The sequence below is a fragment of the Aedes albopictus genome, chromosome 2 (genome assembly GCF_035046485.1).
Source record: "Aedes albopictus strain Foshan chromosome 2, AalbF5, whole genome shotgun sequence".
Classification (NCBI taxonomy): domain Eukaryota; kingdom Metazoa; phylum Arthropoda; class Insecta; order Diptera; family Culicidae; genus Aedes; species Aedes albopictus.
This window is the reverse complement of record NC_085137.1, coordinates 142,647,615-142,666,667: the sequence shown is the minus strand read 5'-3', so window position 1 is coordinate 142,666,667 and position 19,053 is coordinate 142,647,615. Positions and strand designations below refer to the sequence as shown.

Here is a 19,053-nt window from a genome sequence, read left to right as displayed (position 1 = left end):
GCGACGCCGCGCTCACGCTGTGTACCACAAGCGTGCATTTTTCGTGGTGCGTGTACTCAGTACACGACGCGACTGCTCCCGGGTGAACATGTAAAGGAACATCCTCATCAATAATAAAAACTCAATGTTCGGCCTATATTGCCAAGCAAATAACTTTTTTCGCAAGCCTTTGATCAATTTGCGGTTTATGGCACAGTGTTTCAGCATATCCTAGGCTATCGTTTACGCCATCTAGTGAACCAGCCGCAAACTATATTGTCCACTATGAAACAAGGTATGAATGTTGAGAACAACTTCTCTGAAGAAAGTATTCTAAAGTTTTGTTTAATTCTGGAGATATTCACGTCAAAAGCACTCTTAAGTAACAATGAATGCTGAACAATGAGATTATTTGCTTAACAATTGCTGGATAATGGTGTCAATGGCTGAACACAATGACAGCTGAATATTGGTCTGAAGTATGGATTGTTAAACATCTTTAATTAGCAATACATAGATGGCTGAATATTAAGTTGAATGGAATATTATTCATCTGCTTTAAAACAAACTCCAACATGCAGGATTAATCATCTTTTGTTCAACATTTAATCAAATATTTTTTGACAGCTGACCCAAGTATGTTTTCGTGAAGTCCACATCGCTTCTTCAGCCTCAATACAAACTTAGTTCAACTTATGTTCTGGACTATTCAGACACAACAAGTAATGCTCTTGTTTTTGTGGATATTTATACAATTGTGTGTGTTGTAGATGGTAAGGTGAGTAACTATAAATGTGAAGGTTCGAGTTCAATTCCCAGTTTTCCCACAGATGAATTTATACAATCCTAAGGGCCTGTCCATAAACTACGTAGACTCTTAGGGGGGGACGGAGGGGTCTGGCCAAAGTCTACGCTCCATACAAATTTCGAAAATTTTGTATGAACAAAAGTCTACGGAGGGGGAGGGGGGGTCCTGAGATGGCTTAAAATGAGTCTACGTAGTTTATGGACAGCGCCTAAACATCTCTTCTAGAACTAGACGCAGCTAATGGTAAAAATAGGCTCACGAAAGTGTTTTTATTTTTTTTACACAATCAATAAATTTAAATGATTACTGATTAAGCGCATATTAGACCTTAAATCATAGTTGTTTAGGAGCTGAATAAAGGAGTGTACCAGATGTGCTCAGCATTCGTTCAACTGAAGGCTGATTTAAAATAGTTGGAGAAACGTTTGTACAGCATCATATTGTTACCTGGGCTGTTCTATAAATAGGACGCTGGGCGGATATGGATTAATTACCTAGAAAAATAATTAAATGCCACATAACTTAGAGTTCCTTTGCATTAAATCCGCCAATATCTCATTTTTGAAACGTGGCCATATCACTTTGGAAAGCAGTACCTACCTAGTATAAGAATGACAAACTCCAACACATTTTCACCACACACAGTTTTCACCGCCGACACAAGACATCACGATTTTTCCTCGGTCCGTCCGGATACACTCAGTCACCGACTGACTGCGGATTGGGAATATCGTGCCGTGTGAGAGTTGGCTTTCGTCGCCGTGCTTGTAGTGGCCCATCAAGTGGAATGTGAGTGAATATACACATTGGGTGAAACGGAGGGTGATCCACAACCGAACGCAAAGGGGAAGAAGCCAGAGCACGATAATAAGAACCATTGAGCAATTCTGGTTAAAAATGTGCTACGCGAAGAAAATAAAATAGAAATTCGAGACGGTCGACGATCAACGACGACGACGACGACGGTGCGGCGGCAGCAAAATAAGAAATCGCTTTCCTTCTCGGTCTACCGAGTCAAGTCAAATCCCCGTGTTCGCTCAGTGTCAAATATTTTTCATCCCGGTCGTCGTCCCAAGTCGGGCATCTGGCTGAAGAGAGTGTCCCATTCCCATATGTGTGCACGATACGCACGCGAAAGTGATGTGTCTGTGAAAATTAGTGCTGCTGAAATAAACTACCCGAACGTGTGAATTTCTCGCGGGTTATCCCGTTCCTGTGCTCGCCAAGGTGAATTGATTTTCTTTTCCTACATAAAAGGGAAATTTCCCAGCTGACAGTGATCCCTTTGAAAATTGTGCGTTGAAAAGTGAATCTATTGGCAGCTGAAGGACGAGCCTCCTTCTATTGCTATGTGTGCTGTTCCTATGGTGAAAAACTACGTGCTGATAAGAGGGGACAGGTTTATTGATCTGGTTTCGTCCTTTTGCGTTTTCCCTTTTGTCCTTTCTGTTCATTGGCATGTGTTCAGTGCTTTGTTTTTCTCATTTTCCTCGTTGGTTCGCTTTTTAAAGGGGCGATTTTTTCAACGTGTTTCTCAAGCATGACAAAATAATACCCATAAATGGACGGAATTACGCACGGAAGACGAGGACAGATCTAATGAATCCAGCTGTTCTCAGACTAAACACCATCGAGCCATGTGAGTGATGCAAAATTGGGTCGCGATAATTTAAAAATAGAAGATCGATGCAAGTGGGAACGCATCAGCAAAATCATTCGCCAGACAGTTCATACATGCCTAGCCTAGCCACAACGTTCTGTGAGTATGTCACTTTTTTGTGTTTATCATTTCGATGGAAAGTGGTGGCAGTGAAATTCGTAACAACCATGCGCACGGCAACTGTCAAGGGACCATTGTTATGACTTTTTGTTTCGTTGAAGCTGGACAACTTCTTGAAATGGTAACATGCAAAACAGTAGTTTAGAAGAGATAATATTTTAATATTATAAGATAATAGAAAAATGTATACACAAAACTTTGACCAAAAGGACTAGAAATGGAAAAACAGTAATGAAGTGCAAAGAAAAGTCACTGTTCAGCAGTCCTGTTAAAGGGTGACTTTGGTATTTTTACAGTTTTTTTTCTCGTTGTGATGAGGTATTTTAACCCTCGAGTAATCGCGCTGTTGTATTTTGTACAACACGTTGAAAAAAGCTCGCTTTTTGTACTCCGCTTTAGTGTGGTGCTGACGCAGGTAGCCAACCGCGCGAGTTACGGAAGGTTAACTCCTAAATTGAGTTATTTTTATTGTCATTTTATTCTTCATAAGTATCAACCCTTACAAAAATCTCAACACATTTTTCTGCAAAATTTGCTGGCTATGCAGTAGTGCGTAAAAACATCATCATGTGACATATCAAAATTCGTAGTTTTGAAAGATAAAATATCTTGGGGTAAGTTGGAACTGTTTTTAAAAACTTGAAATTGGAAGTTTTATCAAAAAATCAAATTTACCTGAAAACCTTCAAAATCGGTGTTGTTCACTGAATCAAAATTCAATCATTTCGCAACAATAACGACAATATCGCAACTTGTATTTGTTGCGACATTCTACCCAATGCGGCATGCTATGCCAAATTTCTACAAGTCTACTAAATTTTTAATTTGTATTAAAGTTTGAAGTTTAATAAATCTTAAGAAAACGCCTGAAAGTATGCAATTTCCGTACTAAAAATGTTATAATTTACGAAAAAGTACAATTTTTGCATTAATTTCAATATTTATAGAATTATTGATGACAAAATCAGGTTCAGCGAATAGTTGGCAGCTAGAAACAGTTATTCGAATATTCATTACATTAGCGATACAGCTACGGTAACAAAAGTTTGAAAGTGTCTTTGAAGTTCTCCTGACAGGCAGTTTCGGAAAATATTGAATTTTATACAGAAAAAAAACATGTAAAACATGTAAACTCATTATTCAATAACTCTTGAGCCAGATGATGAACATTTATTACAAATTAAATAAAAAGAAAATCGCGTTACGTACTGTTCCTTTGAATTCCACTAAGAATTTGCATCCTTTGACAGATACGTATTTCGACCTCAACTGTAAGGTCGTCTTCAGTGTCTTGTACTTGAGTCGAGTCAAGTTTATTTTTTAAAGTGTTATTTTTAACAAATAAAAAGATTGCTCTCTTAAAAGTTGGCTATCGAATATTTATACCTTTTTCTAGAATCTTTCAAACTTCATGTAGAAAAGCCCGATCTTTCCCACAATTGGACCACTGATAGACAACTAGTTGATGAACTCACAGTGAAAATTTGAGAATATTTGATGTTCTTTTAGAAAAGTTATTGCTGTGTGCGTTCAAGATGCAAACGGTGCACAAATGCGCTTCAAACGCGGTAACACATGTTACCAAAGGCAACGTAGCAACCATAGCCAATATCACCGCCAACCTAGGATTCGAAAGCTCCCACTGACATCGGGTTACTTATTAGAAAATCTTACCGCATTTGGTGCTCCCGCATTTGATATTTGCATTCTGAATGCACACAGCAATACAGCTAGTTTAACATTTTTTGAAAAGTGAAAATTTTACCCGTCTTAGTTATTTTGAGTATCCTCTGTGCTACACAATCACTGTTTAAAAAATCAGCTGTTTAGGTGCGTTCAATTAAAAGTTATACACTATTTTCTGTGTTGCATTTTTCCGAGTACAGGCCTTATTAAAAACGGGTCTAATGAAATATCGATTCATCTTCAATATGGCAAACTTTTGCTATTTTCTTAAGCTCATCTAGAGTATGTCAACACTATGGTGATTTGAAGACATTTTCTATTTTGATGCAATTTTGATACATCTAGAAGTTCATTAAACCACTTGTACTCCATAAAACCCAAATTTTACTATAGAATCCCAATTCATTTTTACAAGATTTTGCTATAGCTATACTTACTCACTGAAACAAAATTCAACCATCATGCAACAATAATGACAATGTCGCAACCTGCACTTGTTGTGACAATCCACCCAATGCGACATAAGTTTGTCCCAACTTGAACAGGATAAAGATCGTGCACCACGAGTTTTAGAGATTTTTTAGGCATGCATTATGATTTTCGATCAGTATCTTTGGGTCGACAAACGATTGTGCGATATTTGCCAGAAAACCGTTCACCAGAAAACGATTCGCCAGAATGACAAACGCCAGAAAACCATTTGCCCGAAAGTACCATTTGCTAGAATGTATCAATCCCCAGAATTTAATATTAAATATTAAATTCTGGGGATTGGTACATTCTGGCAAATGGCACTTTCGGGAAATTGAAATTTTCTCCGTTTTCTAAGAATGAATTGAAACTAAAGATGTGATTGTGAGAATTTGGTGGGTATATTTCAGTCCATTTACATAAAAAATGTCGTCAGTTTCAATCTTTTACAATAATTCAATATGTTCACTGCTAGGATGATCTCTTGGTTTGTTTCGATAAAGGACGACTAGGGCTAGAACAACGAAAACAACAACTACAACGAAATGATTCACCGGTAGTTTTTGAGCAAAGAGAAAATCGATCATTGCAGATACGCCTGTATGATACTAAGCGTGAGACATCGATGTAATTAGGCTATAAGCGCGTAGATCCTCAAACATCTGGTATAATGAAAGTACTGCTGACCGAAGTCCATTAGGCCGAATGGTCAATGAGTAGAATGACGATCACGAATCGCAATTCAGTGATTATGGAACAGGAATCGGAACGGTTCCTTAAATTTGTTCGGTTTTCCAATAATTAACTGATACTTCTACAATATTATTATTGCTTTATTGTTTTACCGCAATCAACAACTAATGTCAATATCTAGTCTTACTAACTAAGAAGAACAGCCTATGTTTAAAAGAAGGCTAGATTCACTAGTTGAACATCAACGGCTTCGACGCAAAAAAACAATTTTTCTGCAACAAAACTGTTCTCTCTAGTTCAAATAGTGATTTTTTCCTTCTTCTAAACACAGGCTGTTCTTTCTAGTTTCATTGTAAGACTAGCTTTTAGCATAAATTGTTGATTACGTTAGGACCATAAAGCAATATTGGTATTACGGAACTAATAGTTTAATAATTTTAAAAAAATCAACAGATCTTAAACCCGTTTATTGTTCCTATATTTAAAAGGAAAGATTCATGGGTAAATACAGTAGCTTCATCCTCAACAATTAAAGGAAGGAGAAAACAAAAAAATATGGTCATTCGGCAAAATAACTTTTTGACCTAATGAACTGCGACCAAATGACATTCGACCCAACGGCCTTCAGCCGAATGCCCTAACATCATTGATATTAAGATTATAACAGTAACCGGAGCGCCATTAGTCATAATTAGTAATCCTACATTATAGAGATGTGCGGAGGCGGCCGTTGTGAGCCAATCGAGCAGAGAGAACTGTCAAAGTGTGAGCCAAATGAACATGTTTATTGTTTGTAGGAAGGCGTTGCTTGACCGGTATTGCAATCGACAATAAACGTATTACAAATATTTATTTTTATTATCGAGAATTTGATGGCATATGTAAATTTAGTAAAAAGATAATATTTGATGATTTCTGGTTTCAAAAGCATATACACATGAAGAAACTTTTGTCGCTGCTCTTCTCGAAAAAACTTGCATTGCTTCTGCTTGATTCACTTCTGCCGATTTGATTCGCGCTATGCAATGCATTTCAGATTTCTTCGATTGCACTGTTATTTTTTTTTTTTTTTTCAAAACTTGGGCACCACAATAAAGTCACGCAAAAAGTTTGAACATCTAGCTTTGTGGCAAGTGTTGGAAGCTGTTGTAAACAAAACATACAGCGTTGTCGAATCGACATATGTAACTTCCGCTCATCTCTATGTAGAGCATTTCTAGTCATAATACCATAAGCCCAAATATGACTGAAATATTAACGCGCACTGAAACGGCAGAAACTAACAATAGCCAATATCTTACAAAAATATTGACGACAACTATTTAAGTCTATTATAACAGAGAGATGTTCCATCTTTTCATCATCTGCACAAAAAACTTTTGAAAAATCTCCATAGAATTTCGAGCAATTCAATAAAAACCTGATTTTAACTGTGGTTCCTCCCGGAATTTCGCTACAGCCTTTAGAGGTTTTTTCAAGTATTCCTGCTGGGATTCTTCAGGGCAATTATCTAGGCATTTTTTCAAGGATTTATTTAGGACTTCCTCCTTTGATTTCATCGAAGTGTTCTCCCAGAAATTCCTCTAGGAATTTCTTCAGGAACTCCCATCGACCTTCCTCCATGAATTCCAGCTCGGATTCTTCAAGCAATTCCATAAGGACACGTCCAGAAATTCTAACTGTGATTCTTCCTGGAATACTCTAGGGATTTCTCCTGGCATACTTACCGCAATACTTTAGAGAAATCTCCCTGAGATTCCTCTAGAAATGCTTCTTGCGATTCCATCACGGATTTCTCCATGGAGTCCATGTGCAGAACACCTCTACCGGTTCTTCCTAAGAGAACTGAAGGTATTTATCTAGGTATTGATTCAAGGAATTTCTCTTTGAATTCCTCAAACATACTTGATGGGGTTTTTCTAATAATTTATTAAGAGATTCTTCCAGAATATCCCAATAAAATTTATCCAAAAAATTCCTTCTATGAAACCCCTCGGATTTCCAGGTATTCATCCAGAAATACCTTAAAGAATCTTGGGACCATTCGAGACAATCTTTAATGGATTGTTCCAGTATTTAGTTCCTCCGGTGATTCCTCTACATCTTCAGAGATTTTAACCAGGAGTTCCAGCTGGGATCCGTCAAGCAATTGCAACTGTGGTTCTAACAGCAATTCCTCCAAAGAATCCTCCAGAAATTCTTACTACAGGCAATCTTCTAGGGATTTCTCCAGATATTTCTCGTAAGATTTCTTCAGCAATTTTGCCGAAATTATTTATGGCAATATTTCTGACATTCTTCTTGAAGTTCCTACGGTGAATGCTCTAAGAATCCCTTCAGAGATTTTATCCAAGGATTCCTCCAGTAATTTCTCATGGGATTCCTCGAGGAGCACCTCCTGACCTTCCTCCACAAAAATCCAGGTGGAATTTCTCAAGCAATACTTGCTGCGGTTCTTCCAGCTTCCAGCTATTCATGCTAAGACTCCTCCAGAAATTCTAACTGTGACACTTCAATTTTTTTCTAAAGATTCATCTAAAGCTTCTTCCAGGAGCTCTGCAGAAATTCCAATCTGCAATCTTCCAGGAGCTCTGCAGAAATTCCTTCGGTTATTCTTCCAGGGATTTTCCCAAGGATTCATCCAGGAAGTTATCCAAAGATTGTATCCATTAGAGTGGGTCAACGTTGTATGGAGAACATTTAAATTTGATCGCATCAACCCGGAACAAAGCTTTTTCCATCTGTTTTAGCGCCCAAAACAACTGTGCAAAATTTGGAAGCGATTGGTTGCGTTCTCCTAAAATTCAATTTAGGAGAAAAATGCAAAAACGCATGTTTTCCCATACAAAATTCCATACAAATTTCAATCACAAAGCGGAATACGGGGACGCAACCAATAGCTCCCAAATTTTGCACAGTTGTTTTGGACGCCAAAAGGAATCGAAAAAGCTTTGTTCCAAAAAATCGACTTTGTTGACCCAGTCTAGTATCCATATATATCGCTACAAGTTCCTCATAGAATTCCTGCAGACATCCTTCCTTCAAGGATTCCTCAAACAATTCCTCCTGCAGTTCTTCCAGCAAATGCTCCTCCAGATATTCTAACTATGGTACCTTAAGGAATTATTTTTAGTGATTTCCTTAGGAATTTATATATACATTGGTTCTTCCAGGGACTTCCCGAGGTATTCCTCGAAATATTTTTTTGCTCATCAAGCAGCTGAAACTGCACCGTGCTCGCGCTGTATACGACGAGCGATGTTTTTTTGTATGTTGTACTTTTTACAACGGCGCGCGTCCTGAAGGGTTAAGGTTTTTTTTTTCTTTGGATTCCTCAAGTTTTTTCCTAACGGGGTTTCTCTAGAAATTTCCCCCAGCGATTCCTCTGATTTCTGCTGAAATTCCTGCAATGATATATCCCAGAATCCTTCAAATAATTCCTCCAGAGATTTTCCTGCGATTCTTACAGAAGATCCTCCAAGAGATTTTATCCAAAGATTCCCTATGCATTTATCATAGAATTCCTCCATGAATTCCAGCAGGATTCTTCAAACAATTCCTGCTGTGGTTCTTCCAGCAATTCCTCCTAGGACTCCTCCAGAAATTCTTACTATAATACCTCCCTGAATCCTTCTAGGAATTCTCCTAAGAATTTCTCCTGGATGTGTGGAGTGCAATGTATAATAAGCAACATGTCTTTAGCGTATTTTAGAGTGTTGCCCCACAAAGTGTTAGGCGAATTTGATGAAGTTTATTGCTAATTTCTAATTTTTAATTGTGCGTTAATATAGCTGCCCCCAAATTTGTTAAGCTCACATGTTACAAGCACCGTGATAAGGGAATATATTGGTTAGAAATGGCGCAAATAAACTAAAAAAAATATCTAGAAAGAACAGCAGATGATTAAAAGAAGGAAAAAACTCTGCTGGAATTATTGAAATTGATTTCCTCAACAACAAGCTTTTTATAGTATTCAATCAAGTGATATTCGGCCTAATGGTACATTCAAGCTTGTGATATTGCGGGTACTGGCTTTCGGGCAGTGACAGTCTGGCTAATGGTATAGGTCAAACCGTCACTTAAGTAATTATTTCTGTGTATTTTACTAGTTGCTTCCAGAAGGTTTTTGTTATGGTATTCGGTTGACTTAAGTGTGTGATCAACAATTCCGGGTGATTTTGCTGTTTGGCACAAAAAATATTATTTAAAGTGATCATGTTATTGTTATTGCCAAAAATTAGCTTAAAAATTACTTTCAATTGATAAAAGGGAATCTTTGAAAAATACAAGGTAAGCCAAAAATTCCATATCAGTAAAAGCTGGAAAGAACATCCTATGTGTTGAAGAAAGCTAAATCTTTGATGAGTATTGGTCAAATTTCGTTAAAAAAATATTTGATCAAATGGATCCAAATCATGATCAACTTGTCCACAATACAAATTTAAGGAAATGTTCTAATTAAAAAAATAAGCTGTTGTGTGCAATAAAATAAATAAATAACATAAAAGATTTAATGTTTTGTGAAGTTTAAAAGGTTTGAGTTCACATCAATTTTTTATTTCAGAGTGATTTGCCGTTCCTCCTCCTTTGCCGGCTTTTCTTTAAAAGTTACTCTAAAAACATTTCTTGTTTGCTCTTACATCTGTTCCAATAATTTATTTAACTTTCGCATATAAATCTGAACAAAAATAAAATTTTACATTTTTACAATCGTTATCGTGGGCTGATCGATCCCAAACAAATAAAAAACACGATTTATTTTCCATTAAGAATGTTTTAAAATATCATTAGATTGGGAACACTTCTGGATTGAGAACTTTCTGGGAAATGGTACTTTCTGGGGAATGGTACATTCTGGCAAACGGTTTTCTGGGAAATGGTATTTTCTGGCAAATGTCTTTCTGGCCAATGGCATTATGGCGAATGATTTTCTGGCAAATATCGCACAATCCGACAAACACTGCAATGCTGCTGAAGATCTATCATTAATCAGTTTCGATTTTTGATTACACAGCGCAACATTTTTTTTGTCTCAAGAGCAAACTTATGTGTCTCCGAAGGTTTTTGGGCCGCTGAATCCGAATCCGGGCTCAGATTTGCTCCAACACGTCACAGTTTTGAGCTACACCTCAATTTATAGGGCAAAATTTGCGATTTTGGGCTTTTTTGACTGCAATCCATTAAGCATGGAAATATTTTTTTAAGCAATCAAAAGGTTAATTGGGGGCTGTCCATAAACCACGTGGTCATTTTTTTGGGACTTCTCAAACCCCCCCCCCCCCCCCCCCGCGTGGTCATTTGTCCATACAAAAATTTTTATTCGTCCATACAAAATGCTCATAGGCCGAACCCCCCCTCATGACCACGTGGTTTATGGACAGCCCCTTGGTCAATTAACATCTAAATTAACGACTCATGCAAAATATTTCGTTTTACCTAATCAAAATTGATAGATTTAAGCATTTTTTGTTAGTATGGAAACTTGCATACAACTTGTGGAGGGCGACTTGTATGGGAAATATCGTACCTAACATAAATTGCTTAAAACTATCAAAATCGATTTGGTAAAACGAAATATTTTTCATGAGTTGTTAATTTAGATGTTAATTGACCAATTAACCTTTTGATTGCTCAGAAAAAATATTTCCATGCTTAATGGCTTGCAGTCAAAAAAGCCCAAAATCGCATATTTTGCCCTATAAATTGAGGTATAGCTCAAAATTGTGACGTGTTGGAGCAAATCTGAGCCCGGATTCGGATTCAGCGGCTCAAAATCTGTCAGAGACACATAAGTTTGCTCTTGAGACAGACCAAAACTTAATTTTTGTTACGCTGTGTTAGTAATAAATAATTGATTATTCACAAGTTGAAAAGTACGCAACAAAGTCAGCTTCTGTTTTGTCATCAACAAAAAATTTAAAGATCGTGTCATTATCTGTTACCAGTTGTGGTAAAGAGTAATCGCCGCACCTTCTTTGTTGCTTGTTTTGTGCCTCTTTTATCTGACAATTCTCTTTACTGGCTATACTATTAGGGTAAGACGAATTAAGAATGTTAAAGAACTACCTACAGCCTACTAGCTTGGGACTCAAACATACATTTCACTCCTGTACACCGTATGGGCTCCGTTTTGGTCCCATATGAACCAAGCAAAATTTCAGTTCGATTGGAGAAAGTATATTCTAGCGTTGACCATTTCAAATTTTCATACGGTTTACTATAGGAAAAATTACTTTTTCATAGAAAATCAACACAGGCTGCCCCTTAGGTCCTTAAAATAAATCGAATGATTTCTGTTGGGAATTTCACGAGGAACCAATTATTCGAAGACTGCAAAATGATCTTACGCATGTGAAAAGGTTATAACCTGAAACCCTAAAAGCAAGGCAACGTTGTTTGACATGTAAATAATGAATACACAGCGTAACAAAAATTAACTATTGGTCTGTCTCAAGAGCAAACTTATGTGTCTCTGACAGATTTTGGGCCGCTGAATCCGAATCCGGGCTCAGATTTGCTCCAGAACGTCACAATTTTTAACTATACCTCGCAAAATATGCGAATTTGGGCTTTTTTGACTGCCAGCCATTAAGCATGGAAATATTTTTTTAAGCAATCAAAAGGTAAATTGGTCAATTAACCTCTAAATTAACGACTGATGTGAAATATTTTGTTTTACCAAATCAAATTCGATAGATTTAAGCATTTTATGTTAGTAAGTAAACTTGCATGCAACTTTTGGAGGTTGACTTTTATGGGAAATATCGTACCTAACATAAATCGCTTAAAACTTTTAAATTTGAATTAATAAAATGAAATATTTTGCATGAGTCGTTAATTTAGATGTTAATTGACCAATATACCTTTTGATTGCTTAAAAAAATATGTCCATGCTAAATGGCTGGCAGTCAAAAAAGCCCAAAATCGCTTATTTTGCCCTATAAATTGAGGTATAACTCAAAATTGTGACGTGCTGGAGCAAATCTGAGCCCAGATTCGGATTCAGCGGCCCAAAACCTGTCAGAGACACATAAGTTTGCTCTTGAGACAAAAAAATGTTGCGCTGTGATAATAAAATTTATATTACCGATAGAGTATTGTTGAATAACCTTCATCATAAACATTTTATCGGAGGCCTGATTCCTCGTAAAGTTTTCTACAAAATCATTTGTCGAATTATTTTTAGGAGCAAGGGGTAGCCTCTGGCAATTTTTCTTTGAAAAAGTAATATTCCTTATAGTAAATCGTATGAAAATTTATATAAGCTGTAACTAAAACATAGTTTCACCGATCGAGTTGAAATCTTGCACAGTTGAAATGGGACCAAAATGGAACTCAAAAAGTATACAGGAACTTTAATTTTCTCAATTTTTTTCCCATTTAACCGTGTCCTAGGCTACTGCTTACTCTGGAGATTTAGTATAGTCCTTTTCAGGATTTTGTAAGAATCCCTTTCATATTTTAAGATAATTCTTTTCAGAATTCTGTCAAAATCTCTCCCAGGGATCTGGGATAATCCCTCCCCAAGATTCTGGGAAAATCTCTTCCATGATTCTGAAAAAATCTCCCAGGATTCTGACAAAATCTCTCCCAGGATTCTGAAAGAATCTCTCCCAGGATTTTGGGAGAATCTCTCCCTGAATTCTGGGAGAATCTCTCTCAGGATCCTGGGAGACCCTCTCACAAGACTATGGGAGAAATTCTCCCAAGATTCCGGGAGCATCTCTCCCAGAGTTCTGTGAAAATCTCTTCCAGGATTCTGGGATAATCTCTGCCAGGATTCTAGGAAAATCTCTCCTAGCGGCTGTTGAAGTTGATCATATATCAACTTCTTTTGTTGATCAACCTAGATATGTAGCTGTGTAGTGCACGCTATGTCCAAAAGGAAGTATTATGAAATGTGAATGTACCTCAAAATTCATTCGCTAGAACCATATTTTTGGACCTCTAGATTCAGAAAGTATGTAGTTTAAAATAATCCTTCTTGTGTTTTTTCCCATACATTTTTATATGGGACGAAATTGACCTTTAAATGACTTTTTTCGATATTTGTATGGGAAAATAGGAAAAAAATCAAAAATATAAAAACAAACCCAAGATGAAATATTTTAAACCGCACAGATTCTGAAACTAGAAGTCCAAAGCTACGATCCAAGGGAAATACATAATACTTCCCTTCGGACATAGCGTGTAGTGGGGGTAGCGATTTCTCAATTGCCTAAGAATAACACTATGGACCGCCTGTGGTATCTGCTAGAGAGGAAGTGTTAGACATAACGCTTTGCTCTAGTAGAATTAGTCAAGAGTTGATCAATTGGCATGTGTCAGATGAAGAATCTTTATCTGATCTTCGCTACATCTTTTTTTAGCCTTTAAATGTTACTTCGCAAACTTTACGTTTCAGGAATCCCCGGTCAACCAACTGGAATTTCTTCACTGATTTGGTTGTGGCCAAATTTCATGGTTACTCGTCACGTCATCCATTGGCACTTCAAGTGATTAAGATTAGATGATGCCGTTGATACTATAACAGCCCTCATCATTAAAGCTTTAGAAGAAGCTTTCCCTCTACGGCCTGTGAAGACCACAATGGGAACCCCTTGGTGGAACTCTGATCTGGCTAAGCTCAGGAAACAATACATTGCAATGTAGAAAGAGTTGGAACGGACGACGTTTCGCTGGATCGGAGACTTCCAGGTTGGCTCACAATGATGGAAGCTTTCATGGAAGATTTTGAAGAAGCATGCCCTCTACGGTCTGTGAAGATCACAAGAGGAACCCCTTGGTGGAACTCTGGTCTGGCGAAACTCAGGAAACAATGTAGAAAGAGTTGGAACAGATGACGTTCGGCTGGTTCGGAGGCTTTCAGGTCGGCTCGCAAGGCCTACAGGAAAGCTCTCCGGTCTGCTAAACGATCCGGCTGGAAAAACCTTTGTACAAACGTTTCCAGTTTGAGTGAAGTCAGTCGGTTAAATGAAATCCTTGCGAAATCTAAGGATTTCCGAGTGAACGAACTTCGTTTGCCGAATGGCGATCTGACTTCCTCTGATGAGGAAGTTCTGGAATGCTTATTCAGCACACACTTCCCTGGATGTGTGGATATTACATCTTCGGATGAACCTGATGTCTTTTCTTGTAGTTACGATTCCCTGGCCTCCGCTCGGAGTATTGTAACTATAGAATCGATTGAGTGGGCACTTAGGGGCTGTCCATAAACCACGTGGTCATGAGGGGGGGGGGGGTTCGGCCAATGGCCATTTTGTATGGACAAATAAAAAATTTTGTATGGAAAAATGACCACGCGGGGGGGGGGGGGGGGGGGGGGTTGAAAAGTCCCAAAAAAATGACCACGTGGTTTATGGACAGCCCCTTAATAGCTTTGCTCCTTTCAAATCTCCTGGGGCAGATGGGATTTATCCTATTATGCTTCAGAAGGGATTTGATCATTTCAAACATGTTTTGAAAAAAATATTGGGTTTCTCATTAATGTTTAGACTACTGTGATAATTTGAGAATCCACTGAATCATCATTTTCCAGCGAAATTTCACACTAATCAAACTTATTTTGTTTACCTTTTGTGCATCCGACGCCCCTGTCATGAACTCAACCGAACTTGTGTATGCCAGCCGCTGCGAAGTCGTGTGCGAAATTCGACTGTGATGATAATGAATTTCGGCCGAGTCTAAATGGGTGCAAATGTCGCAATACTTGTTTGCAGTTTTGCTACAGGGTATATTCCCAAGCCCTGGCAGGATATTACTGTAAAGTTTATTCCGAAAGTGGGTCGTACGTCGTAAGAACAAGAAAAGAATTTTAGACCTACCAGTTTGACCTCTTTCTTCTGAAATGCTTAGAACGCATCGGCGATCATCACATCCGTGATGTGCATCAGGCCAACGTGCCTCTTCATGTGGACCAACATGCTTACGAATCTGGAAATTTCACTGTGACCCCACTGTGACACAAAGTTGTTTACGATATCGAGAAGGCATTCGGCTCAAAAGCAATCCTGCTTGGGCGTTTTCTTAGATATCGAGGGTGCCTTTGACAACGTGCCTTTCGATGTCATATTGGAAGCTGCACGAGATCATGGTATATCTCCAATGATTTCCAATTGAATTTACCAAATGCTCAAAAATCCGACATCTTTTCTCGACATTGCGTCAAGCAGGGATTAGGAAATTGAGTGTTTGTGGATGCTCCCAAGGGGGAGTTTTATCGCCACTTTTATGGAATCTTGTAGTAGATACGCTATTGAGGCAATTCAATAATAGCAGGTTTACTTATGGTTTTGCCGATGACTATCTAACATTGTTTGTTGGTACGTGCATCAGCACCCTTTATGACCTGATGCAAAGTGCCCTTCAGGAAGTTGAGGGGTGGTGTCGCTAATATGGCCTTTCGGTAAATCCGAGTAAAACTTCTATTGTTCTTTTCACGGAAAAGTGAAACCGTAATGGCGTTCGACCTGTGTCCCTTTGATTCTGAAATCGATGTGACTGAACAGGTGAAGTACGCTAGGTATTATTCCTGATACCAAGCTTTCCTGGGCACCTCATATTGAGTTTGGAATCGAGAAAGCTTGTGTGGCCTTCGGGCAATGTCGGCGAACCTTTGGTACAACTTGGGGTCTAAAATCCAACTGATTTTCGTCCAATATTGGACTATGGATGTCTTGTGTGGTGGCGAAAAAGTGAAGTGAGAACAATCTAATCAAAATTAGGCCATCTCCAAAAGATGTGCTTAATGGCGATGTCTAGAGCGTTGTCTTCAACTCTCACGGCAGCACTCGAAGTTCTCTTTGACATTGCCCCACTACACATTCATCTCAAACAAGAATCACTTTCTTGCACTTACCGCCTATGGGTACTCAGTTTACTAAAGGAAACTTCTGGTGAACCGCAGTTCAACACACCTCGTTGTTTCCACTTTTGGTGAAATGGGACAAAGTTATCCTTGCTCCAAGTGGTCTTACAATAGCTCATAATTTTCCATATAGGACGTTTTCCACGAAATTCCCTTCCCGGTTAGGGTGGATATCTGGATATCTAGATCTGGTCGGGGATAGTAAGAACATGAACTGCGCTATAAAGCTGATAACATTCGATAAAATGCATAACGGCAACAGAAACCAGTGTGCCCACTTCCGACCAAGGGGAATGACACTTGCTTTGTTCACCGGAAAAATTCGCATTTATCCGTTCCTAAGCGTCGCTAACCGCTGCTAACTGAGCAGCAGTTAGACGCGGTTAACGACGGTTAGCAACGGATAAATGCGGATTTTTCCGGTTTGCAGAGAAAGTTTCATTCCCCCTGCTTCCGATTATAATTGACACTAAATCCACAAATACTATGCGAATATAATCATCTGTATTATAATGTTGTTTTTTTTTTTAATTTTTCGCCATGTGGTAAAACTGACATGCCCATGACCAAATCTCACCTTTACCGTTCCACTTTATGATTAAAAATGTCATTCATCCACTCACTAAGTTCCCGGTGTCAGTCGTTGCCCAAACAAAATTGATTCAACACTGCTCATCGACCTTCCGTGAAAAACCTCGATTGTTCGGTGTCACTATCGGCAATCCGCACCCAAAAGGGAAAACCACACAAACAGCTGTCAACATCCTGCACTCATCCGAACGGCAGACCGTTCTACCAAAAAACCGCAAACCCGCTCATCCTCTGCCCCAACTCCCCTCAAACGGTATGGTGTTCTGTGGTTTTTCTTCGAAATGGTTCGGATAATGGGGAAAATTAGAGAAAAGCCGCGTGACTTGTGATGTATACACTGCGGTTGGATGCCTAATCGAGAGTGTGAGTCTGAGAGCAAGCGCTTTCCGGTGTCCGTTCATCAGAGATGCTCTCGGATCGAGATGGCTGGTGGAACAGGATTGCGCGGTAAATGAACCAGCTTATGTTCAACGGGAAAAGTTATAGCAGCAAATTTCTTTAACAGTATACATAGATGGCGCATGGTATATTTTAATCCAATGCAAATAAAACCATAGCATTTTTGCCTCGTAAAAAAATATCTTTAATGTCTTCTTTGCCATCTCTGCAATCTTTCTTACTACCTACTCTGTTTCTTTTGTGTTTTTAGTCTCATCTGTCCTTTTCGTATTTTATTTTTCTTTGCTATTATATCTCTTCTGTCTTCTTTATTTCTGTGTCTCTTCTATTTTCTCCAAATTCCTTTTTTTTTCTTCTCTGCTTTCTCTATATCTTATGTCATAATCTTATCTCTTTTTTCTTCTCTAGCCAATAGTTTGATATCTTTGCTACTCCTTCTTTCAATCTGTTGACTTCTATTTGTTGTCTATCTGAAGCTCTTCCCAAACATGTATGTGGTGAGCGGAATGCTGTATAAAGCTGGTATATTTACCAAACAAAAGTCATAGTAACTAGGGTATGTGTACCGTTCCTTGGCCTAATATGCCAGCGGCCTTGACAATTTTGACCAAAACTCGTGAATTAATAGCAGTATAAATGATGTGTTCACTTTATCACGCACTCTAGGCAGTGCATGTTTCTGCAATTGGAAATAAACTTGCGAAAATATTCAAGAACTTACTTAATTACGTTGAAAAGATTCGATGCGATGGTATGCAACATTGGTCTACGGTATAAAAATTGGCCTATTAGTGGATACAACGTTGGCCTATTGCTTTCCAAACGCTAGAACCACTTATTCTATAATTTTTTAATATTTCTGCTGAAGTATTATCACTGTTTGTTCACCAAGCTTGCTTTCAAATTACATTTTCGGAGCCAAATTCTCACATAACTATAAATAAATCATTTACACTAAAGTTCTTTCTTAATTAAGTAACGAAAACAATGCAACCCCATTATTGTGTTATATTTTTATAGTCACTGCACACAAAATCGTTCTTCCAGTTCGTTCTTTCTGATTCATTCGCAAGAAATGTGGTTGACGTCACTTTTTCGGTGTTGTTCACATCACTTTACTGATGGGCCAAGATTTGGGTACATAGTGAAAAAAATGTCCTCAATATTCGGCCCACATTTAATTTCTAAAATAGTTGTTTTTCGTTGAAAACAAATATACACGATCAAAAATATCGTCTTTGACGGTCGCATAAAATTTTCATTTATCAAAAAGTAAATTCGAAATGTTCCAGAATCAGGCCATTTATGATCATGTGTATAGACTACCCACTAAGTTGAAGAATCATGGCGTCTAAAAAAGCTAAACAAAGTGACATTTTCATTCAATTTTAATGCTCCAAAATGCTAAAATTGAAACGAAATGTTACAGTTGTTTGGCGCAAAGCTTTTCCGATCTCCAGTTATGCGTGTTTGTTTGAGTTTTTAGTTAACGTTGAGATAGGCCGAATGAGGGGACTATGCCAACGAAGCATCCCGATACCCTATTACTGATCGACAATTTCAGTTTCATGCAGCTTTTTGTTCTCCAGCTATACATCTGAGAAGCTTCAGAACGCCACCTCGGATCGGATAATCAAACATGAAGTTTATGTAGAAATTTTGACTGAAAAGCAGACTTCAATGAAAGAATCTCACGAGTACTTCATCTTAAAGTACACCTCCGGGGGTACCGTCGTGCGGGGCTTCTTTATACACTTTTTAACGGTTTTTCAACTTTAT

General features: G+C 38.2%; 1 protein-coding gene across 6 annotated transcripts in view; it reads left to right on the top strand.

Annotated features, from left to right (window-relative positions):
* The first annotated feature begins 1,423 nt into the window (after nt 1-1,423).
* The window catches only part of LOC109405615 (MAGUK p55 subfamily member 7), a 100,350-nt gene continuing 82,720 nt past the window's right edge, over nt 1,424-19,053 (top strand). For 2 of the 6 annotated variants that reach the window (XM_062850562.1, XM_029858677.2), the window contains exon 1: nt 1,424-2,014. The gene's annotated coding sequence lies outside the window, so the exon portion shown is untranslated. Of the gene's footprint in view, nt 2,015-2,068; nt 2,187-19,053 lie in introns of those variants that run through there. The other 4 variants (XM_029858679.2, XM_029858680.2, XM_029858681.2 and 1 more) reach the window with 4 other exon arrangements.